A 16,161-nucleotide genomic window follows, 5' to 3' on the forward strand; every position below is an offset into this window, starting at 1 on the left:
GAAGTCTCTCGCAGACACTTCAGTATGAATGGTGGAGCTGCATGGGACATCCCTTGTGCAGCAATTAAAGTTATGGAGGACAGACAGACAGAGAGGGAGAGAGGGAGAGAGGGGGCTCGCACATGGTTTGCTAGATGTTCAAGATGATTTTTATCCCGCAGTGCAAAAGTTTGAAAGTGAAAGAAAACTTGTCAGTGTTGGTGCTTAGTGCGCGCCTCACAAATGTTGACCGAGTTGAAAAAGAAAAGAAGTGCAAAGTTTGCGCCTGACCGCCAGTGATGTGGGGTAAGTCTGACAGTTCATTTTATTTTATGAATTAAAAGCATACAACTCATAAATTCTCAACTTCACAGATTTACATCCTCAAAGTCACAAACGAGGAAACCGTTTGTGACTTTGATGAAACTCTGCAGTCACTCCAGGTTGAATTTGTGCAACTTCACAGCGACATTTGAACACTTTGTGCACAGAAGTAGACTCTGCATAACTGATAGCTGTGTTCTGAGAAGTTCAGGGACGTTTGAAGGCCTTGCATATCTCACACATGCGTAATGGGTGGTGTGCAAAGATAAAAGGAAGTGTGCGGTGTCAGATATAGATATAGTAACCAGTCTTCCTCTTTCTTTTGAATTACACACAAAAAAGTTATTGAATGACATGACCTATTTCGCTATTTCTTTGACTTGGTTACACCCTGTCCGCATATTTCTGTGTGCATGTGTTATATCCATGAATGAACCACAAGTGTCAGACGAGCTGCATCCAGTTATTATTCATATTCTTGCGACTTGTGTGAACTTCACTGATCTTTTTATAGTCTGATCATTATCAGTATGTGAAGTTTGGTTTGTGAGCGTCACCTCCTGGAGAGTCTTACCAGAAACCAGTGGGCGTCACTTAAATACTTTAATACTACAGAGAAGTCACTGGTAGATGCTGCGTTCAGGTGCTGTCGGGAGTATGAGCGCCTTTCATGTTCTCCTGCCTCAGAACCAAGACTTCAAAAACACAACTGATTGTGCTTTTGTTTAAAAATGATTACAGAACAAATTGACAAATAATGAGTTGACAAAATATACTTTGTGCTGCATTAGAATAGTGAAAACAAAATCAGACTCATAATTAAGGATTTAGTTTTAAAGGAACTACACTTTTTTTGACAACTGAATGTTACAGTAAGACTGCTTTTAAGATGTTGAAAAGAAGTGCCCAGGACATGTACTAAACAATCTCTCCTCAAGGTCCATTCAGTAGTTGTTCTGGCGCACAAATAAAGCACAAATACCTGTTAAAATGTGTCATTGAGTGTGTTTTTGTGCCACCATCTTGGATGGAAGTTCCTTAACGGGAGGGCCTTGACCTTGGAAAAAGTAGTTGCGTAACGGAAGTCAAGTTTGACTTTCTATGTTTTTTTTGAGCCTTCAACTGAATCTCAGTCTTTCTCAGACGATGACAACGAGGCAAACTGTACCCACTGATGATGTGGTTGTAAACTCTGGAAAAAGCTGAAGCTTAGTTATAACATTCACTGATGAAGACCTTGAGGTGTGGTTGAAAGAAAAACCTAGTGGACATTAATTTTCTTTCTTTTTTTTGTCGTTTGTTGGCCGATATTTAACATTTTTGTCTTTTTAATATTTTCAACAGTGTTTGAAATCGTCACCAAACTTGAGAGAATATTTTCCCTCCTCCTTTTTGTTTTTTTCTGTCGTAACACGACCGGCTGTAATTGCTCTTATTTTCACTTCCTAAGAAATGTGTTGGTTCTGTTTCCTCCCACGCTGAACCTGAATAAGCAGGACTTTTTTTAAATAAAAAAAAAATGGCCTGAGATGACATTGTTTAACTTTCTTTTATCTTTTTTTTGTCACCACCTCATTTCTACACCTTTTTGGACTGAAACGTAAAGGTGTGTGTGTGTGTGTGTGTGTGAGTGAGTGAGTGTGAGAGTTTCATAATGAGTGACATGGGGTTTCCCTGCCCCTGTTTCCTCCATTCATGTGGCTGGAGACTGAAGTACGGAGCTGCCAACCCGGATATGAGCTGAATATTGAGTGACTGTGTTTGAGGGAGAGAGAGGAAGAGGGGACTGTACACGTGTGAGAGTGAGCAGGAGTGTGTGTATGACAGTGGTTAAACAGAATGTGTGTGTGTGTGTGAGAGAGAAAGAGAGACAATTAGAGTTTTAATTTAAAGAGTATTGTTCTTTGAGATCATGTCTTGTTTCCGTGTGTGATGTAAAGATGGCAGCTCGCTTGCTTCCTCCTTGTGCTTCCTAGTGACCTCACCTGCACAAGCTTCCTCTTGTCTCTTGCAACATTTTGCATCCCCAGCCACTAAATCATATGATGCTTAGCAAGAAGAAGAAGAAGAATAAAACACACGTGGTGTTAACCTGATGTCATAATTTAGTTGCCGACCTTTTGAGCAACAGTCTGACAAATATGGCAATACTGTTGCCAGGAGTCGGTGTTGTGTCTTTCTCTTAGCGAACATCTTGACTTGTTGGTGTTATACAGAGTTTAATCCCTTTTTCAAGCTGAAATATATAAAATATTCTCTGGTTTCAGTTTCTCAAAGGTTAAGAAAGACTTTGATCTTTGGGATTTGGACTGTTGGGTCATTTGACTCGTCTCGCAGGGCTCTTGGGAATTGTACTGGGCATTTTAAAGGCTAGACAAAACTTTCAATTATTTAATTGTCAATTCATCGGTAATGGAAATCGTTATTTGCAGCATTACTTGCAAGACTTATGATATTTAACCATTAATGTTATAAGTTAAACTCTCAGCTGAAGTCTTTTCTGGAACCAGGGAGAAGCAGCTCTCCATATTATTCACCATTTTAAAACCTTTTTTTCCTGTGTGTATGGTTGCTAAATATATATATGGCTATTTCTGCAGTATAAAGCCATAAGGAAGGAAATTGATTTAGCGTTGTGAAGTCCCATCGTGATAAAGAATGACTCCTCCAGTATCACTGTGATATTCAGCCTTGTTGTTGTGTGTCGGTGAGCATGGAAATAAATTCAAAGCAGGACCTGGCTGATTACAGGTTGCTCCGTGTGCTGCGTTGCAGTTTGGACACATTAAGGGAAATGTAGACGAGAGATGTTGCTATGGAGATGCAGAGAAACAAAGGTGTGAAGTTCATTCCAAGTTCAAATTCATCCGTCGCAGCCAAGTGAGATAAAAGTTAAATTTATCGTCCGTTCGTGTGAGAGAAAAATACAGGAAGAGGAAACTATCTAGATTTCAACAATCTGCTGCTGTTGATTGCCTGATTCCGATTAATATAAGCTTAGTTAATATTGCACAGCCACGCCGTTTTCCTGTCATGCTCAATGAAGTCTGGGGAAATTCACACTGAAAAACTGAAACAAGCTGTAAACACAATGACATATTATAAAGTTAATGCCTCAAACTTCCTTTTAAAGCTCTCGTTTTGGAAATATTTGGCTCTTTTTTAGCGGCTAAATGCTCCAATGTGTTCACCAGCAAGTAGCTAACTCTGTCTGTCTGTTTGGAGCTGGTGTACAGTTGGAAGCTTTTTATTTTTTTGCAAATAAATGCTTCCTGTTTTGGCTTAAAACGATAAGAATTAACACAAACAGTGAGGTTGCAGCTGGAAAACAGAAACGATGAGCTGAAAGATGCTAAAACGCTCTGTAGAGCTGAGGGAAACTGCAGGGTCGGGTGTTAATGCTGTGTGTTTGACGCTGTTTGCGACCCCTTTCACATGCGTGTAGTCATTTGATCCATTGTTAATATAAATATTACTCCACCTAGTTTAAACTGTTAGACAGGAGAGGTCTCAAGGATTCATCTGTTGCCTCTTCGCCTGCACTACAGCACTGTGGTCGCTTCACTTTCCTGAGGCTTTACAGGCTTCTGCTGCAGAGAGAGATGCAAACCACAGATAGCTCATTCAAATGAAAGTAAACCTTGTGTCTATTTGTGCAGTGACACATTCAAATGAGTAGGCATCATTTTACATAACACACACAGATACTATAGTCATGAGCATGTAGTCATCTCACTGTCACAGTTGTAGTCCGAATGGGATCCAGTGAATCATCATAAATTGTAATTTTTCCTGTTACAAATGAATTAGAGCTTCCACTACTAATGGAGGATTGTAACTTAACTCTACTTTATACAGTGCGTTTTGATTAAATGACTCAAAATACAAACTTTTGCAGCTGCACATTCATTTTCATGTTCTCACTTCAGTTGAAGGAGTACCTTGTTCCTCTCTGTGTTCCTGCCGTTTTGCTTTGGTCTCATGAAACCTTTTCCAAACCGCAGTGGATAAAGTCACAGATGCAAAGTGGTTTGTTTTAACTCTTCTTCATTGTGTTTTCCATCTACAGCCACTCTGTTTCACTTCCAGCAGTAGTAGTTTCAGTGGTCTTTGTAGGAATAGTTTGACATTTTGCAAAGAGCTTATTGGCTTTGGAGACAATTAGCCTAGCTTAGCATAAAGACTTGTCGCAGGGGGAAACAGCTAGCTCGCTACTTTACCACGAGGTTTGTCAGGAAACCAGCAGAGACTCCAGGAAGTCTCTGCACTCGGCTGCTGTTAGTCAGGGAATAGTTGCAGTAAAATCTGCATTAGCCAGAGATGCTGCTCTAAAGCTACTCTGGTGTTTCTCAAGAAATAATTCCAGCACACAAAACAACACTCATCATTTCTACAATTTCTGTTAATGTAAGGATTAAACACACACAATACAATATGGTAGTTAGTGAGCTTTAGAGGTGGAAGGTGTATTTGTTTAGTAAGAGCCAGGCTAGCTGTTTCACTTTGCTTCCTGTCTCTATGCTTAGCTAAACTAATCTCCTCCCACTTCTTACTTCATATTTAGTACAGACATTTGACATGTAATAAAAGGAGAACCCTAACACTAGAATCGCAGCTTTACTTGTAAATGAAAAGCTTCAGATCCTCTTTGGACCCTCAGGAGTCTCCAGTGTCACAGGTATGACCGTTGATGGTGATGAGATGTTGATTGACAGGATTCTTGAGTCTGCATTGGAATCTACACAGTACAGTCAGTGTGCGTCACCACAGTGCATGTTAATGCAAACACGTGTGTCACTCACAGCACGGAGACGGTAGCACTTCTTTTTCTGTCACTTTCAAACCTGGATTTTGACATAATACCCCTACAATGCAAAAAAAACAAACCCTCTTATCTCCAACATCTAAACTTTTCAGGAACTAATAACAGCAGCCTTGTTTGTAGCTCGACAGGCGACGTGCTGCATAGTTCAAATTAGCCAATGGGCTTTGAGCGACTTTGGAAAGCCTGAGGGTTGGTGAGGAACAAGATCCTTCAATTGAGGTTAAAAAATGGAAACCACAAAATTAGTTTTATGAGATTTTCACATGACGGATCATTGGTTCACTGAGGGAATTGCAAACGTGTGTGAAGGAGTGCATGTTGAGTGTTCAGGCGCTTAGGTTTGTGTGAGGTTTATGAGGTTGTTTGTGCATACTGTATGAGTGAGTGGGTGCAGTGTGTGTGTGTGTGTGTGTGTGCATATATGTCGCTCCTGCAGCCAGCTGTAACCTTTTTTATTTTCTAGTTAAGCTGATCAGCTTAACCTTGCAGAAGCATTCCTGTCTTATCACTGTTTATGTTCTTAAATCTTATCAGCTGATAATTTACAGGACATGTAGTTTACGTGGGTGGCTTTCTTATCGTGTGTGTGTGTGTGTGTGTGTGTGTGTGTGTGTGTGTGTGTGTGTGTGTGTGTGTGTGTGTGTGTTACTGTGCCTCCACAAAGGAAGGTGGTTAGAAGGCTGTGTTGTGTTGTTTCTTCCAAAAATGTCTCAGAAAGTTTCAGATTTGGCTGCACAGAAAACTAGAAAGCAGCTAATGTTTTGTGGTGATGTAAAGTGTCCAGCAGAATGGATGAATAAGAAAGACTGAAGTTTTGCTTCGGAGGTGTTCTGTGTCTGCGGAGGTTTGGAGGACTTGTACAGTAGGACAGTGAGACTATAAGGAACTGTGACAGCATTCATTTTCATACCTTAATAGGCAACACTCATGTCTGTTATCAGTACTTGAACTTTGAAATGAATCCTCTTCCTGATTTGACTTTGAATTGCTCTTGCTGAAATTGTAGTAGTAACCGCTCACATCCGTAATACACAAAGGTTTTTGTGGGCAGGTATTGTTGGGCGACCTCGCTGGTTTCCAGTTAAAGCTGCTGGTTTCCAGTCAGATGCTACTCCAGGGTGCACCTGGGAGGATGGACGATGTGACAGTTCTTGTGTAGATGCCACTGAGGGGTTAACCGTCTCACACTGTGCAGTTCATCGCTAACTAACGGTTACTAGTGTGCACCATATACTACTACAGTGGGGTTTTTAGTCAGAGCTACTGGTTTCCAGTAAAGACCTGCACCCAGTGCCTTCACAGAGGAAGTGGTGGTGGAGCCTGAAACTCTGTTCAGAAAGAAATAAAGTTATCACGCGACAATTCCTTATCTTGTCATGTAAAATGTTATTTTGCCTCTCATGCATTTACATATCTGCTTTTCTTTAATTGAGCTGATGCGACAACAACTTCCTGTGAGGACAACAGTGAAAGAAAAGGTCAAAGATCAAATCCACAGCACACTGCAATTAACAGAACAAATATGGCTGTGTTATGCATGCTGACATGTTTTTATGTCACATAAATGACCAACAAACACCTGAATGTTTCAAGGTCTTAAAGCCTTTAAAGTAAAAAACACCATGTTTAAATCTTTATTTTCTAATAAACACATTTTACTTTGTGAATGGACGTGAAGCCAATGTCGTCACCTTGTGCTAAACACAGGCTTATATCGCCACCTAGTGGAAAAGCACAGACATGACGTTTAGTTTAGGATCCACATCTGTTTAATATCCATCTGCACAACGAGTTCTGCAGCAAAGCAAAATCACAGCAGTTTAATATGATGTATTAATATGATATATTAAAGGTTTATATATTAAAAAGGTTGTTAAAAGCCTAAAAAGGAACACGTATAAATAAACTTGTGATGGGCTATGATCTGTGATATGACTGAATGCACAGAACATGCTCTTTTAGGGCATCTAAGATTATATTCATGCCATACTTATTCATATAAAGAATATACATTTATAAATGTATCCACAAAAAGTATTTTATTTGTCCGTCCGGTTTTTGAAAGGCTCCATTTTATTCTCAACATGTCACTGACAGGAAATGACCTCGTTGACCTTAGTGTGCGTCCTGGTTGTTGCCAGAAGAGGGCAGTGTTTTCCACATCACCCCATCAGCAGGCGTGTCTGTGTGCTGCAATGAAGGCTCAGCGTGTTTGTGCCCTCCAGCCCTCAGTCAGCGAGTCTTTCAACCTCTGTCATTTCCAGAGGGTGAATGTTTGAAACCTCGCCCCCTGAGGAATGGGGGGGGGGGTATTGATTTTGATTGGTGTGTCAGCTGGTGGTATTGATTGGTGACAGTAGGGGAGAGCAGTGAGAAGCAATCAGGCTGTGGTTCACACAGTGGATGAGCTCAGTGAAGGCAGAGACAGCTGTGGCAATGCATTAGGCTAATGTGTGTGTGTGTGTGTGTGTGTGTGTGTGTGTGTGTGTGTGTGTGTGTTACCAGTATTGGGGGTCAGTGAAGCATCATTTCAGGCCACTACGCAGGATGTTAAAGTTCATTCCTTAAAGGAATATTCCACAGTGTTTATCACTTGCTTCTTCACAGAGAACAGTTGCTGTTGTTGTCAACTTCAGATCACATTAGTTACAATTAAATTTTAACAGCAATCTAGTTTCCACAGAAAGAATACAACACTAAGACGCAACAGGCAGGCGAGCAGCTCTGTGAGGCTGTACTTCCAGTACATGCTAACATGATGATGGTAAGCCGGTATAATGTGTTAGCATGCTAACATTTGCTATTTGGCACCAAAGTATAACTTGATGAGTTGATGAGAATGTCTTTAATTAATTATTTGAACATAAACAAAAACTAGCCAAAAGTGTTTTTGTCCTGATTGTGTCACCTAAATGATTTATTACATGAATGAATGAATGAATGAATGTCTAAACATTTTTTTTTATCACAATTCATCCAACAACCATATTTTACAAAATGAACATCAAGAAGAATTGAAATGATCAATAGAGACTTAACAAAACAAAGTCAGATTGTATAGAAGCCTATGAGAAAAAGATCCTCGTAGGTAACTTTTTCCCTACGAGGATCTTTTTCTCATAGGCTTCTATACAATCTGACTTTGTTTTGTTTAGCAAGATGTACTGTACTGTAAATGTTCTCACCTTTTTAAGAACTTGGAACCATTTAATATTTAGCATTTCTTGCTTGGTAAATGGTTAATCGTTTATCAAAATAGTACATCTTTTCAGTCATGAGTGGACCATGATACTAATCCAGTACATCAGAGTACTGCATCGCTTTTATTAAAGTAAGAGTTTCAATAACTAAAACCTCCCACCTGCAGCAGAGACCCAGGTGGTCTCACTCTGGCATTAATCAGTGGAAAGACGTACACATGCTCTCTCTCCGTCACACACACACACACACACACACACACACAAATCCTCCACTTACTAATATTCCTACTCATTGGCAGCACCACAAAGGCTGACGCAGGATAAACCACTTTTTCTGAGGGGAAAATTCCCTCACCCATCCTCCACCCCCCCCCCGTGTGTCTGTCCATTCATCGGGGTGGGCTAATCAGAAACACAATAGCGTCTCAGTGTACCACCTCAAAACTAGTGAGTCAGATCCTCGCTCTGACACATGACTGGACTGCATGAGAATGAGGGAATATTGTAGGAAGGAGAAGCGATGTGAGGCGGGGAGTTCATGTTTCAGGGGGGGGATAACAATAAACACTACAGTGTAATACAGGCCTGAGGCAATGATGAGCTCTTATTGAGACTCAGTGTGGCTGAGTGACCACTGCTCTTCTTTGATTTGCACTTTTCCTATAGTGTGTTTTTGTTTTTAAAACTACTTCAGGAGCCAGTCAGGCAGCAGCTGTTTACTGTAGCTGTATGAACTGTGCATGCAACATTAGTTATAGTGGCACAGCCTTCAGATTTACACTAATATCACACAACTCCCCTGTGCATGATGAATAAATGACTGTGCCATTAACAATAAAAGAGATGCAGCACATTAGTGTGTGGGTGCTGGACCATACCCACTAGTTTCCATAGTAAAACATGACAACTGTTCCACTTCACGTCACCACAGCAAGCAGTGAAGTTAGAGTCATATCTTAGAGGACGGAGGTGGAAGTGTTGTTTTGAGGAGGTGGAAAGGACCGGTTAAGAGACTGATGGAAATGTTTAACTTTGTATTTATTAGGCTAATTTAGTGGAGTACATCTTTCACACTAAACAGAATATAAGATGTATATACTGTACATATACACAATATATTTTGAGACCTTTTTGGATTGGACCTTGATGATTGTCTGACTTTACAATAACACTTAATGTCCTGAACGTTGTTAAATAAAGTTCTCAGGGTGGGAAAAGCAGCGCTGCAGGAAGTTACTCAGACCAACTCAGGGTGACTCTTCCAAGTACCCTGGAGTGAGGCCAGCAGTTAGACCCCTCGCCCCCCCCCTGCAGGACGTCCTACAGAGTAAAGAGGTGGAAGAAACTGCTGGTGACTCAGCATGGGAGTTTCTAAATGAGTCAATGACAATGTAGGAGCAAAGACTGTTGCAGCTTCCGACCATCAGCAGTGCTCCGATCTGTAAGTGAGGAAGACGTTTATTATATGCCATCTGTTTGCTAATCCAGTCATGACCTTAGTCTGTCCTGCAGTAAGAACAATACTCTGTATGTATCGTGGCGGGGTTTAGCGAAGGATCAACTGATTTAGACTTTTAGCTCCATCAGAGTTGCGTTTTGTTTCGGACACCTGTAGACAACTTCTAGATTGTTTAGAAGTTCACCTTCCCTCGCCGAGTAACGGCTTACAGGTCAGGTGACCAGGACAACAGCTCTGAGAGATTCTATGTGTCTGTATTTGCTGGATGTATTAGTAAGCACAGTTTTGCTCATGTAACACAACAGCCATAACAACTTAAACTGTTTGCAAAAGATAGAATCTGTGGTTTGGGTTCAGACGCTAAAAGGCGAAAACCAAACGCTGCCAAAAAGAATATAAAATGCCCTGAACATCCAGAAATAATTCAGAGCTGCAGGCAGAAGGACTCTGCAGTGACAGATGTGGACAGACTACTAACAGCCATAAGACTTTGTAGGAAAAGTAATTATATGACATTTTAATTAGGAAAATCCTGCTCAGTGCCTTGAAAGACTCGATGCTTTTATATAGACAACAGTTGTATTGTTGTCCTTTTTTTATTGTCTTAAATTCTTTTTTTGACCATCAGAGGATGTCTTAAAATATGTCTGGCTGACATCAACAGTTTGTGTTTAGCAGATGTTTTAGTTGTTAGAGACTTATTCAGTGGTTGTTCTGAAGTATATTATTGACTTTAGTTGGAAACTAGTTTAACAATGACTTAAAATATGCAAAATACAATTATGTCTCTCGCTTTTTAGATTGTTTTTCTGTGTCTGTGGTCATTTAGGACCTCCACCATATTGTTCATATATATATATATATATATATATATATATATATATATATATATATATATATATATATATATATATATATATATATATATATATATATATATATATATATATATATTACATAGTATTTCCTTATTTTCAATCCGTGTTTACAGTAAACTGTGATCTTTAAGGCTACTGTAGCTGAAGGGTGAAGCGGCTGTACTGTGGTAATGCAGGAGAGCTTCTAGCCTGATCGTCTTCTACCAGGAACTGGTACATACAGTCTGCAGTGCAGCGGTAACACTGCAGAACTGTCATATCCTGTTCATCACCAATACACAGTGTGTGTGTGTGTGATTAGCCAGGCTGAACTACAGTGGCATCTGGTGCAATGATCTGTGTGTTCCCCATTTCTGTCACTGCCATCATAACTACACATAATAAGGTCTGCTTGTGTGTCTATTAGCAAATGAATCTGTGTGTGTTGGGAAAAGCGTGGGAACTGCAGAGGAGGATGTATGTATTTACGAAGTTGGCCTCGAGTTCCCATGATTTCCTCCGGATAGGACACTGAGCGGTTCGGGGCGGGTATTAGTTTGTATCCCAGTAACCACAGAGGCGGATTTATAATGTGAATATTTACAGCTGTTTCAGAATAGTGGCCAAATCCAGGATTCACTTTTTGATATTGTAGATTATGTCAGGTCTGTTGCGTCTCTGCAGTGCTTAAACATAGCAAACAGTATCAGAATGCATGATACAAGGTTACATCTGACTGTACAAGAGCTTTGAATTTCAGATAACACAAAGAACGGGATGGTGCATTCTCAGGATGATGCAGTCATGTTCGTTTTCACTCCATCAGTCTCATTACTGCTGTGACGATATGTAAAACAAGATGACAAGTTCCTAAATATCATGTAAATACTGGTCTGGGCTGAGGGTGTAGATGTTTTTAAGTGCTCTGATTTACAGAAGTTTACACTAAGTATCCAAGATGAATCCATCTGTAATGATTCAGAGGTCACCATTAACATTTCCGTGTGTGGATTCTACCGGATCCAGCCACCTATGCGCCACTTGAATGCTTGAAACGAGCTATTTTCAATGTAAGATCTCTCACCAGTAAGGCCCTGCTGGTTTCTGAGCTCATTGTGGACAGAAAGCTCGACTTGTTATGCCTCACCGAGACTTGGCAACAGCCTAATGACTTCTCCCAGTTAAATAAAGCCGTTCCACCGGGTTTTGCCTATATGTGTAAACCCCGCAACACCGGGAGGGGCGGGTGGTCTCGCCTTGCTCTACCGTAAGGACATCAAAGTCACTGCTGTCACTGTCCCCCATCACTCTTCTTTTGAATGTCTAGCTGTTAAACTCTCAGGCCCCAAACCCATCATTATTGTCACCATCTACAGACCACCAGAACCCTCTGCTGTTTTCTCACTGAATATTCCTCATTATTAACATCTGTATGTGCAATGTCCCCCACTGTCTCACCGGAGACTTTAACATCCACTTTGACGACCCATCCAGTGTTTTTGCCAATGACTTCATCTCACTCCTCGACTGTCTTAGTATCACACAACATGTTAACTTTCCTACCCATAATAAAGGCCAAACACGCACAGTCTCCTTCGCCCACACCACTCCTTGGTTCACCTCCGACCTTCGACGGCTCAAAACAACTGGTCGTCGACTTGACTGTGTAAGAAGACCGTACTATCAGTACACACCCACATCTATGCTGATCACCTACATCACTACAAGAACGCCGTCTCCACTGCCAAATCCACCTACTACTCCAACCTCATCAGCCCTGGCACCGGTAACACGAGAGCCCTTTTCTCAACAGTCAGCCACCTTCTTCAGCCCCCCAGAACCCTCCCTCTTAATATCTCCCCTGAACGCTGCACTGACTTTCTGCAATTTTTGAGCTCCAAAGTAAGCAACATCCACCTACAGCTGGCCTCATCAGGCGCCCCCCTCGACGGACCCACTCTGGATGGCGACCACGGTCCAACCACCCACCAGCACCCTCTCCAACTTCACGCCAGCGTCAGAAGCCACCATCTCCAAGCTCATCTGTAAAGCCAAATGCACCACCTGCAACAGCTCGATCCCCTCGTCAAAGCCTGTCTGCCGTCCATTTCCCCCATGATCACAAAAATAATTAACTCCTCCCTCATTTCTGGAACTGTACCCCCCCACCCTCAAAACTGATGTTTTATGCTCATGAAGTTATTTCTTCCCTCAGAAGTTACAGTCTCACTTTAACCCATGTTCTGATGTCAGAAAGACGAAGAAGAATTTGAAATGATGAACTTCTAATAAGGCAGTTTAGTAACCCCTCCCTGAGTGGATACTATTTTAAAGACCAGGCCTCTGGGAATTCTGGGAAAAAGGGAAAAGCTGTTTATTTTTTAATGCAGCTGCAGATTGTTTCTCATGACACCGCATAGTAAGGTCAGGTCTCAGGCTTTTACACGCACACACACAGTCAACCCATATCTGAGGGAAAATAGTGGGAGCAGTTTGAAGCTGGTGTGTGTGTGTGTGTGTGTGTGTGTGTGTGTGTATGTGTGTGTGTGTGTGTGTGTGTGTGTGTGTGTGTGTGTGTGTGTGTGTGTGTGTGTGTGTGTGTGTGTGTGTGTGTGTGTGTGTGTGTGTGTGTGTGTGTGTGTGTGTGTGTGTGTGTGTGTGTTTTGACTCAGAAAGTTGGCCACTCTTGAAAGGAAGTGGTAGTTGCTGATGACTCAGCCAAGCCCTGCACTTTATTCTTTCTCTCTCGGCGCTCTCCTCCCGCTCATCTACGTTTCTTCCTGCATTCTATTCATTCATACTTTCTATTCTGGCTCCTTTATATTTTATCTTACTCTCTTACTCTCTATCCTCCCTTCTTAACTCTTTTCTCCTGACTCGTCCTTGACCTTTGGAGGTATCTCTGTGTAAATGTGTGTGTCTGTGTCTGCGTTAGTACACTCAGCAATGTGTGTGGGAAGATAACTGGCTTCCTTCAGAGTGATTAAAACATTCCTTCTCTCTTGTTTTTCCTCTCCTCTCTCTTTCTTTGCTCTTCTTAGTTTGCAGTGAAGACTTTCTGATGAAGAGCAGGATGAAGACTGACAAACTGGTAAGTGAAAGCAAGCTGGACATCAGTTTTTTCTTCTTCAACACTGGCTGGTATTTATCAACAAGTTTCTTGTTTTGTCTGGTAGAGGACGGAGAAGTGCGCCGTCATTCTAAATCAGCGTTTCTGCTTTAAAATGTTTTACGTTCTTTTATTTGTAAGACTGGAGAAAACTTGTGGCTAAAGAGGCAACAAGGATTCAAGAGATGGAAAATATTGAAAAGGTTTTTCGAACTTTGCTGGTATTTGCTGAATGACTTTGATGTTCATTTAATTTCTCTTAAGTTTTCACAAAGCAGCTGATGAGTTTATCGTATACATCATATTGAGGGATTTTCCTTGATCAATTAATAGCACCGCATGCAAAAGAGGTTTCTCAGTCCACAGCGACGCGTTAAAATTAGAAATATATAACGTGTAATCTGACAGGATGATAACCGACGCGCTGAGTAGCACCGTGAGGACAAATGTGTCGACTTTGTTTAGCAGAATATATCGGCTATATATATTTGGCACGTATAATCCGCCGCACCTGTGAAGGACTGAAGTGAAAGTATATCCTGATGATATTACAGCAGCTGATGGAGGAAGGTGATCAAAGAGCTCCATCTTTACTCACCTTCATCAGTCTGTGTACAGGAACGAGTCTTTGAGTGACGTTAGTGGGAGTTTCACAATCTGTACTGACGTTTGTGTCAGGTTCACATTTTCAATCCACTTAAAGGTTTTGTTGAGTGGGCTAGCTGTAGATGACTGTATTGATTGTTGAGTAATGTGTTGCACATGCATGCACTTGGAAGATGAAAGGTAGCTTTTTCTCAATGGTGGGTCCAGTAGTACTCGCAGTGTAGCCACCACGTATCACTTTACATCAATGCATCCAGCCAAACTCAGAACATCGGACTGTATCGGCTCCACTTGGCATTGTGCACCTCTGAGAGCCATGTTGGAGGTCGGCTCTCTGGCGTGCTGATGTTGAGCATGATAACGTTGTATGTGGCTGATTGAGTCGTGATAATTTCACTGATGCATCCGTTTGTCTGATTATCAGCTCGCTGCTACTGTCATGAAACCATCACTTTAATGCATGGATGTGCAGTGTCAGAAGCTAGCCTTTTGGCTAGGTAACACTAAGTTGCTATGCTAGCCAACTCCAGTTCTTCCTTTTTACTTTACTCTCCTCTTTGCTGTCGTCTCCGTACATACAGTATATGAAGTAGAGTCATGAAACTCTGGGATTTGCACCATTTCTGGCACAAATTGAAACATTTCAACTCGCACCGTTGTGTTTTCGCCAAAATTGGCCCAAGGTGACATCTGACCCTCTCGTGTCTTTCCATTGATTGTGTGTGCAATGATGTTCAGTGTACACACAACTGTATTCCTATGCAAAGAGAAGAGATGCTTTTTAATCAGAGGTACTACTATCTGCAGTATTTTCTGGATTGGTTTACAAAAATACAACATCAACGGACTAGTTCTCTGCTTAAAAGTAGAAACTGCTTCAACATTAATATCTATTAATATTAAGAATGAACCACTTTTGTTGTATTGGGTCATTTACTTGTTCTTCTCACGTCCAGAACTGCAGGGACCCTTGTTTCCTTGTGGCCACGTCGATGTGGAAAGTATAACATGGGCTTCCAGCTGAGCAGCTGGAAAAAGTAACAAACGTCATTCCTGAAACATTTGGGGGTAAAGAGACGGAGGAGGGTTGTAATGTTTTTAATTTAGCCAAGCCGTTTCTCCTGTGGAACGTCGTGAGAGATCGTGACCTTCATGGATGTCAGTGTTGATCAGTCTCATGAAACTGCGTCTGAGAGTCGATCTCGAGGTGGTCAGTAGAATAAAGACACACACAATATCTCTCTCACTCTCTTTCTCACTCTTTGCTCTGTTTCTCACTATATAAGTGGTATCAGTTTCCATATATTGGTAGAAGAAGGTTCACAAACACACACACACACACACACACACACACCACACACCCACGCATGCCAGCCCTGTTCCATGAAGGCTCCCCTCGTTTACAGTAAATGTGTGTTTTTGTCATCTGTGGGCCCGATCAAGTGATGCAGTTAGTTTTGGTATCGTGTCCGTGGCCATGCATCTCCACCACTGAGAGAGAACGAGAGCAGTGCAGCGTGGGTAGGCGTGGGAGGGCTGCGACAGAGATGACTCAGCGCTCTGTTGCCGGGTAGAGAAGCATCAAACACTCTCCCACCCCCATACATTTAAAAAATAATCTGATTTAGCTGTCAATCATGCCCCAGCCTTAGATCAACACATTTAAACTCTACATGGATAATAACTGCATGACACGTTGGCACACCTGAGTAGCTCAGTGTAGATAATGCATTAATACAAAACCAAGTTAAAAGAAATACCTGGTGTTGGGACTAATGTTAAAGGACTTAACTACATTGTTT

The 16,161-nt window shown here is 41.5% G+C and overlaps 1 long non-coding RNA gene across 3 annotated transcripts in view; it reads left to right on the forward strand.

The window, feature by feature from the left end:
* Positions 1-16,161, forward strand: part of LOC115020392 (uncharacterized) — a 51,714-nt gene continuing 35,553 nt past the window's right edge. For 2 of the 3 annotated variants that reach the window (XR_003833567.1, XR_003833568.1), the window contains exons 1-2: positions 1-285; positions 13,686-13,735. This is a non-coding gene — a long non-coding RNA (uncharacterized LOC115020392). The remainder of the gene's footprint in view (positions 286-13,685; positions 13,736-16,161) is intronic. The other variant, XR_003833566.1, reaches the window with a different exon arrangement.

The sequence above is a fragment of the Cottoperca gobio genome, chromosome 15 (assembly GCF_900634415.1).
Source record: "Cottoperca gobio chromosome 15, fCotGob3.1, whole genome shotgun sequence".
NCBI lineage: Eukaryota > Metazoa > Chordata > Actinopteri > Perciformes > Bovichtidae > Cottoperca > Cottoperca gobio.